Source organism: Antechinus flavipes, chromosome 1 (assembly GCF_016432865.1).
Source record: "Antechinus flavipes isolate AdamAnt ecotype Samford, QLD, Australia chromosome 1, AdamAnt_v2, whole genome shotgun sequence".
Classification (NCBI taxonomy): Eukaryota; Metazoa; Chordata; class Mammalia; order Dasyuromorphia; family Dasyuridae; genus Antechinus; species Antechinus flavipes.
The window spans coordinates 251274243-251280878 of record NC_067398.1 but is presented as its reverse complement, the minus strand read 5'-3'; the positions used below and the strand labels follow the sequence as shown (position 1 = coordinate 251280878).

Sequence of the window (6636 nt, the reverse complement as noted above, 5' to 3'; positions counted from 1 at the left end):
AGATCCTTTCTGGAGAACCATAAAAACTGATGCAAGCTTACTTCTAAGGAGAGGGAAGAAAACCTATTAGTTCTATTTCTTTGAGAAGAATTGTCCTCCAACTTGACATCGACTCATACTTAATAATATTTGACTTCCCAGATGCTGGATTGCTAAAGCGAGAGGGAAGGGGTGCTTCCCTCTGGGCTGGGGGAAAGAGGAGAAAAGAAGGGAAAGAGTCCTCAAACAGTTTGGGCAGATTACAGAGCTCTGGCAACAATTTGGTAAGAGTCCTAATTACTCTCCTGTCAGCCATTCATTTCATAGGTCAGGAAGACAGGGAGTGGGGAAGAAGATAAAGAATCCTCTTCAAGTTAAGGGACAGAGGTGTCTCCTGTCTTTTCCCCACCCCAGTCCCCTCTTTTTTGGCAAACAAGGTTTTCCATGACCACAACCTCCCTGGCACGTGTTATTTTTTCCCTCTCGCCTCCAAGCTCACCCCTCTTCTCCCTTCTGATCACACTGTTTATTTCTCCTGCCTTTATCGCTGCCCTTGTCTCTTGTAATCTTGTCTTGCTGTGCTGACGTCACGGTGAAACCTCCCTGATTTTCCTTTCACATACCAACTACACACACGTTTCTCTTCCAACCCCTTCCAACAAACAAGCTGAGTCTCTGCAGGAGGAACGGCTGCTTTCAAGGTAAGCCCAGCCAAGGCGCTGGGGGGGCGGGGAGGGGGAAGGGGCAGAAAGGGGAGGAGGTGGGAAACAGTCTGACAAGTTCTCGCCGGCGTGTGCTTGTTGCATCAAATGGGGAGAAGATTGGATGAGAGAGGGAGTAAGGGAGCCAGAGTTGATTTCTGATCAATAGATGTGGGGAGAGAAAGAGAACAATCAAAATGCCAGAGACTCCAACAGAAAGGAGAGAGCCTGCCAAAAAAAAAAAAAAAAAAAGCTCAGTGGAGAAATTAAAACCCAATTCTCTAGGGACTGATTAACTCCAGACGTGGACTCTCTCACTGGATATGCTTGAGAACTAGCTGAAGTTAGATCAACTCTATCCTAAGGGTAAAGAGGATACAAGACAAAGTGATCTGAAAATGGAATTGGGGGCTGGGGTAGAGAAGGAGATTATATGGTGTCTATGAGTTTGGTTGATTGGTTCCCCCCCCCCCCCTTTTCCCAATCTGAGGTAGAAAGCAACTAATTGGTCAAGGTGATACCCTCCAGAGCCTTGAGTGAGGCAACTTGAGTTCAGTGGGGCATGCCGGTTAAAAGCAGGTGCTGCTGTTCAAACTAGGGATGCAGGCTGCTTGCTCTCTCGCCCGGGAGGGGTAGGGATGCTCCTCGCCCTGGCCCAAGCCGAGCAGGACAGCCTGGTTTTTTCCCCCAAGGAAAACGTCTAAGGGCAGATTCCTCTCCCTCACCCTCCACCCCTTCCCCCGGGCTCGTGCTTGTTTGGGTTTTCAGGGATCTGCTGCAGTGCATTCATGCTTTTTGAACAACTGTCGGGAAAGGGCTCCCAAATTCCAGGTGTACGTGTGTCGGAGACACAGCAGACAGGCTATTCGGAGGGAGAAGGGGCAAGGGATGCTGGCTGGTTAGGAGAGTAGTCTGGAAAACACGGCAGCTGCCCGGAAGATCATAGCAATCCCACGCTGTGAAAGGAAAGGGGAGGCTCTCCCACGGGAGAAGGGGGATGCCCCTCGCAAGACTGAAGTCTTCTCATAAAGATGCTGCAGTTGGTGCCTTTGAAAAAGCCTGGATGCTAATACACAGCGAATTATAAGAAGGGGTGGGGCGGCAGATTCCAGAATTGGGGCCAAAGAAACCCCCAAAGCCGCCTACTTGCGAGCCACACCCCGGAATGGAGAGATCCACGGAAATACCAGTTACTTTTTGAAAGATCTCCAGGCAGAAATGAAATACTTTGGAGAGGAGGTAAGGAGTTTTCTTTTTCTTTTTTTTTTCTTCCTCCTTCTTCACTTAAGCTAGATTAGAATGGAGGACTTTTTGGTGCAGTGCTGTGATTTGGGTTTTTTTTTCCCTTCCTCTCCCTCTCTCTCGACCCCCTCTCCCCCTCCCCCCCCCCCTTCCAGCTTCAGAGTACCAGAATTGTCAGGGAAACCCTAAAGTTGTGTATGTTTTGGAAATTCAAGGGGGCTCCGCCAGGGGCGGGAGAGGAGGACTCAGGGTTGGGTGAGGATACTTTGAAACCCTTCCCAGCTTTGAGCAGTTAAGTTCAGAGGCAAGAAAAGGGGCATTTCCTCTATGTCACGGATTAGTGCGTGCCTCTATGTGTGAGATAAATCTTCAAGATGAGAGGGAACAGACAGCAAGCGAGACTTAGGTTAGAGCCTTCATTAAAAAAAATATATACTTTTCTGGGTTCATATTGAAGCTAGTCACCAAAGGTGCTTATGGAATCTCTTTGAAGACATGTGAAAATGGGATCATTTTCATTTGCCTGAACTGTGGTCTTGTCTGAGGTAAAAATCTTTACAAGGTCCCTTCCAATCAGGAGATTCTGTCTGACTGGAAAAGGCAGAAATCTCATGCAAGTCAACATTGTTTATTTATTGCAAGGTGGTCTGCTTTTGATATCCATTTTCCCTCCACCTCCCTTCCCCCTACACACAAGTGAAAATTAAAAAAAAAAGGGGGGGGGAATTTTAATTTCAAAAGGGAGACAAACTTTTAAAATGCTACAAAAGATGAACAAACGTCCTTCCTTACTTCTCCTGCTAGGATGATAACATAGAAAGGAGTGAGGTACAGTGGTTAGAGTTAAGAAAAATAGAAGTGGAAATTTTCCACAAACATTTATTGAGAACGCAGGCATTCTATCTGTATGACCTTGGAGAAGTCCATTTAATCTTTCGATTTCCTTTGTTATTCTTCTGAGTGTCTTATCCCCAAATACTTAAACCTCTTCTCTGTATATGGCATCTTCACAAAGACCAGTGATTGTCTATTAGTGCTTAGAAATCCCTTTGTGAATAGCTTTATGCAGCTGCAATGATATTTTCAAAGCTTAATCAGAATAAATTGTTAAAAAAGAAACAGTGTGATTTCTTTGTCTGGAGGCTGTGGCATCTGTCTAGTCATATGGAGAAGAGCAAAGTGACCTAAGCTATAGTGATTCAGAACAACTTGACCTTGATTTCCTATCCAATGATGCACTTCCTTTATTGCAGTGAAGTGGTAGTCCCTACCCACAGTGCACTCCATTCTGGGCACATAGAACATCCAATGATGGGTGTTTCTAGTCTTTCTGTCAGGGGAAAGAATCAGAGAACAGTTTCCCCCTCTGTATAATAAAACAAGGATGGAAAAGTTGGTCTGAAGAAAAGTTCTCCAGTGACTTGATTGATCACTTGAGCAAAGAATCGCTGAAGCTAGAGATAATATTTTCCACCATATCTGATACCAATGAAGTGGTTCAGTCAAAAGCAAACATTATATATAAGATTATTCCAGCACTTTGCAAAAGCGCAACATGCAAAGAGAGGCTGGAAATAGCCAAGAGTGGCTTAGGTTCTGTAGAACACAAGCTACACATTGGAAATTCCCATTTTCTGTTTAGTTCTCTAATGCAAACACCATCCTCCCACAGCCATTTCCAAGATAAATAGGCTGGTGTGGAGCAGAGACAGCAGGTAAATTGTCCCACCCCTGAATGTGAGCACAGACAAACACAAATACGTCTCCCAGAGGACCTTCCCAAGCCCAGAACAGTGTCTGACAAAGAGAAAGTCTTTATATTCACAACAAATCCAGCATCTGTTTCAATCCGACAAACTGTTTTCTGGAGAAATGACCTGGCAAGATAAGAGGTTCAGGCAGTCTCTGATAGGAAGGAGATTTTCCTTAATGACCAGGATCTATTGTGATCACAGTCCCTTTGGAAAGATCTAGACAAGTTTGTAGTACCTTGGGTCTTGGGAACAGAGCAAAGCATGCCTTGAAATATTCATCCTACAGATGAAAGGAGTGAGACAGGTTGTGGTCAGCCAGGAGGGTCTTCCACACAGACTGTCATGGCTGGATATTTTTTTTTTTCTCAAAACACTGTGAGCCTGCACTTCTACAAGCTTGTAGGCATTTTTCTTTCCAACAGGTGCTCCTTCTCTGTCAACATTTCTCTAGGAAGAATCCAATTGATCAAAGCTGTTGCTTTCAGCTTTAGCCTTTTTTTGCTAACCCAATTCTATCACAGAGACAGAGACAGTCATAGATTCAGGGTGGCAGGGACTTCAGAGGAGATCTATCTACTCCAGCTCCCATGAGATGAGGAAACCAAAGCCCAGTAGTAAATGTCAAAGGTGTGGTTTGTCACTTGATGGACAAGAGAGTCTTTCCATTGCACCATGAAGTCTCTCTGTCAGCTAACTTACCTAACCTGCCCACTAGAGATTAGTGCTTCTTTCAGAGGGCCCTGGGCTTCAGCTCAGGGGGTTAGTTGACTGAGCATTCTGAACTCATGGTTGGATATTGGGGGCTAAGAGGCATGTGGAACTGACCTTTCCCTTCTTTTGACTGGTTTGGTTAATATTGCTTATTTTACTTCATGACTGGCACATTCACACGTCAGTGCCCCTCTTCTGTATTGTGGATGTTATTAACAACTTCCCAGGGAACAAAAGACCAGAAAGGAAATGTGGACAGCTTTGAAGACTAGTCTAGAGTTCATAGTATGCATGCACATAACAGTTTTAGAACATGGCTTTTTGGAAAGGAAGAATTACTTTGTAGGAGTCTTGCTAATGATGAAAGTCTGAGGGCAGGAAAGTGTGTGTATGTAACTAGGAATTCTTTCTTTTTAAATTTTTAAATTTATTTTATCAAAGCTTTTTATTTTTCAAAACATATGCATGGATAATTCTTCAACATTAAGCCTTGCAAAACCTTGTGTTCCAATTTCTCCCCTTCCTCTACTCCCTCCCCTAGATGGCAAGTAGTCCAATATATGTGAAACATGGTAGAAATATATGTTAAATCCAATATAGGCATATATATTTATACAATTATCTTGCATAAGAAAAATCAAATCAAGCCTGGAAAAAAAAATGAGAAAGAAAATAAAGTGCAAGCAAACAATAACAAAAAGTAAAAATGCTATGTTGTGGTCTACACTCAGTTCCCATCTCATTGTCTAAGAGAGCCATGTCCATCAGAATTGATCATCGTAAAATATTGATGTTGCCGTGTACAATGATCTGGTTCTGCTCACTTCACTTAGCAGGAATTCTTTCTTAATGCAAAAAGAGTTGGGGGCAGGAAACAGCACATGAGACGGTTAGCCTGTTGATAGTTATATGGCAGGGGCACAGTTATATAATCACAGATACAATCACACTAGGAAAGGGGATAAGAAGACACAAGAGACCAAAGTTGTATTATACAGGCAACAGAAGACTATGAAGAGTGTTGGGACAGTTCAGAAGAACTGTGTGTCTCCCTCCCATATCAGCATTCTGAGGCAAAGTCCAAGCTACTCTACTCTAGTTATAGTTTCATGGACAGGAAAGTCCCTGAATATAACTGAGGAAAGGAAATAACTGCTCACACCATATAAAACTTCAGAAAGGCAATTAGCAACTTAAAGATCTTTGAGGGAATGCCTCAAAATCTTCTCAGATCAACCAGTAGATTGGGGACTTGACATATAGAAACCTATGATCCTGACTTACTTATAGATATTACCTGAGCAGCTGCATGGCCCAGTGGATAGAGAGTTGGGGCTGGAATTGGGAAGACTTAAATTTAAATATGGCCTCAGTCTTTTATTAGCTGTGTGACCCTGACCAAGTCACTTAACCTTGTTTGCCTCAGTTTCACCATTTGTAAAATGAGATGGAAAAGAATGGCAAATCACTCCAGTATCTTTGTCAAGAAAACCACCAACGGGATCAATAAAAGTTAAAAACGATTGAACAACAACAAAAATCACCAGTGGCTGTGTTATACTTCTTTTCTTTTTAAAATTTTCAATAGCATTTTGTTTTTCAAATACATGTAAAGATAATTTTCAACATTCATTTTGGTAAGGCTTTGTGTTCCAAATTTTTCTCCCTTCCTTCCTTACTTCTCCTCTCCTCAAAACAGCAAGTAATCTGATATGTGCAATTCTTTTAACTATATTTCCATATTTATCATGTTGTACAAGTCTTTTTTCTTTTTCTTGAAGGAACATGACAGTCAGTCCCTCTAAGTATTCAAACCAACCTGTATTATTTCTTATTTCTTAAGTACCCATCAATTATGGTGCTATCATTCCCAAATCTGGCTGCCCTGGAAAACACCAGTGGTCTCCAGAAGAGAATACTATAATCTAAAGAGAATAATTTATAGGTTTACTTTTGATGATAGAAGGAATAATTTGTAGTTGGCTAAAATACTAAGATAATGATTTTGAGGTAGCTGTCAATTGTGATGAGACTTTACTCAACTCAGCACAATTGAGATGCATTTAAATGTAGGATCTTGTTGTTAGCAATACTGCATAAGCAAACATTTATGTTGCTTATCTCTAGAAATAAAGATTGAATTGCAACATATATGTGGGATCATAACATCAGAGATTTAGAGCTGTAAGGGACCTAAGGGACCTTAGTACAGTCTCAGGTGAGAAGAGTAAGAGCTGGTGAAGCTCATG

The 6636-nt window shown here is 42.3% G+C and overlaps 1 protein-coding gene across 2 annotated transcripts in view; it reads left to right on the top strand.

Annotated features, from left to right (window-relative positions):
• The first annotated feature begins 237 nt into the window (after positions 1-237).
• The window catches only part of AMZ1 (archaelysin family metallopeptidase 1), a 56189-nt gene continuing 49790 nt past the window's right edge, over positions 238-6636 (top strand). The window contains exon 1 of one of the 2 annotated variants that reach the window (XM_052000084.1): positions 238-680. The gene's annotated coding sequence lies outside the window, so the exon portion shown is untranslated. Of the gene's footprint in view, positions 681-722; positions 1920-6636 lie in introns of those variants that run through there. The other variant, XM_052000083.1, reaches the window with a different exon arrangement.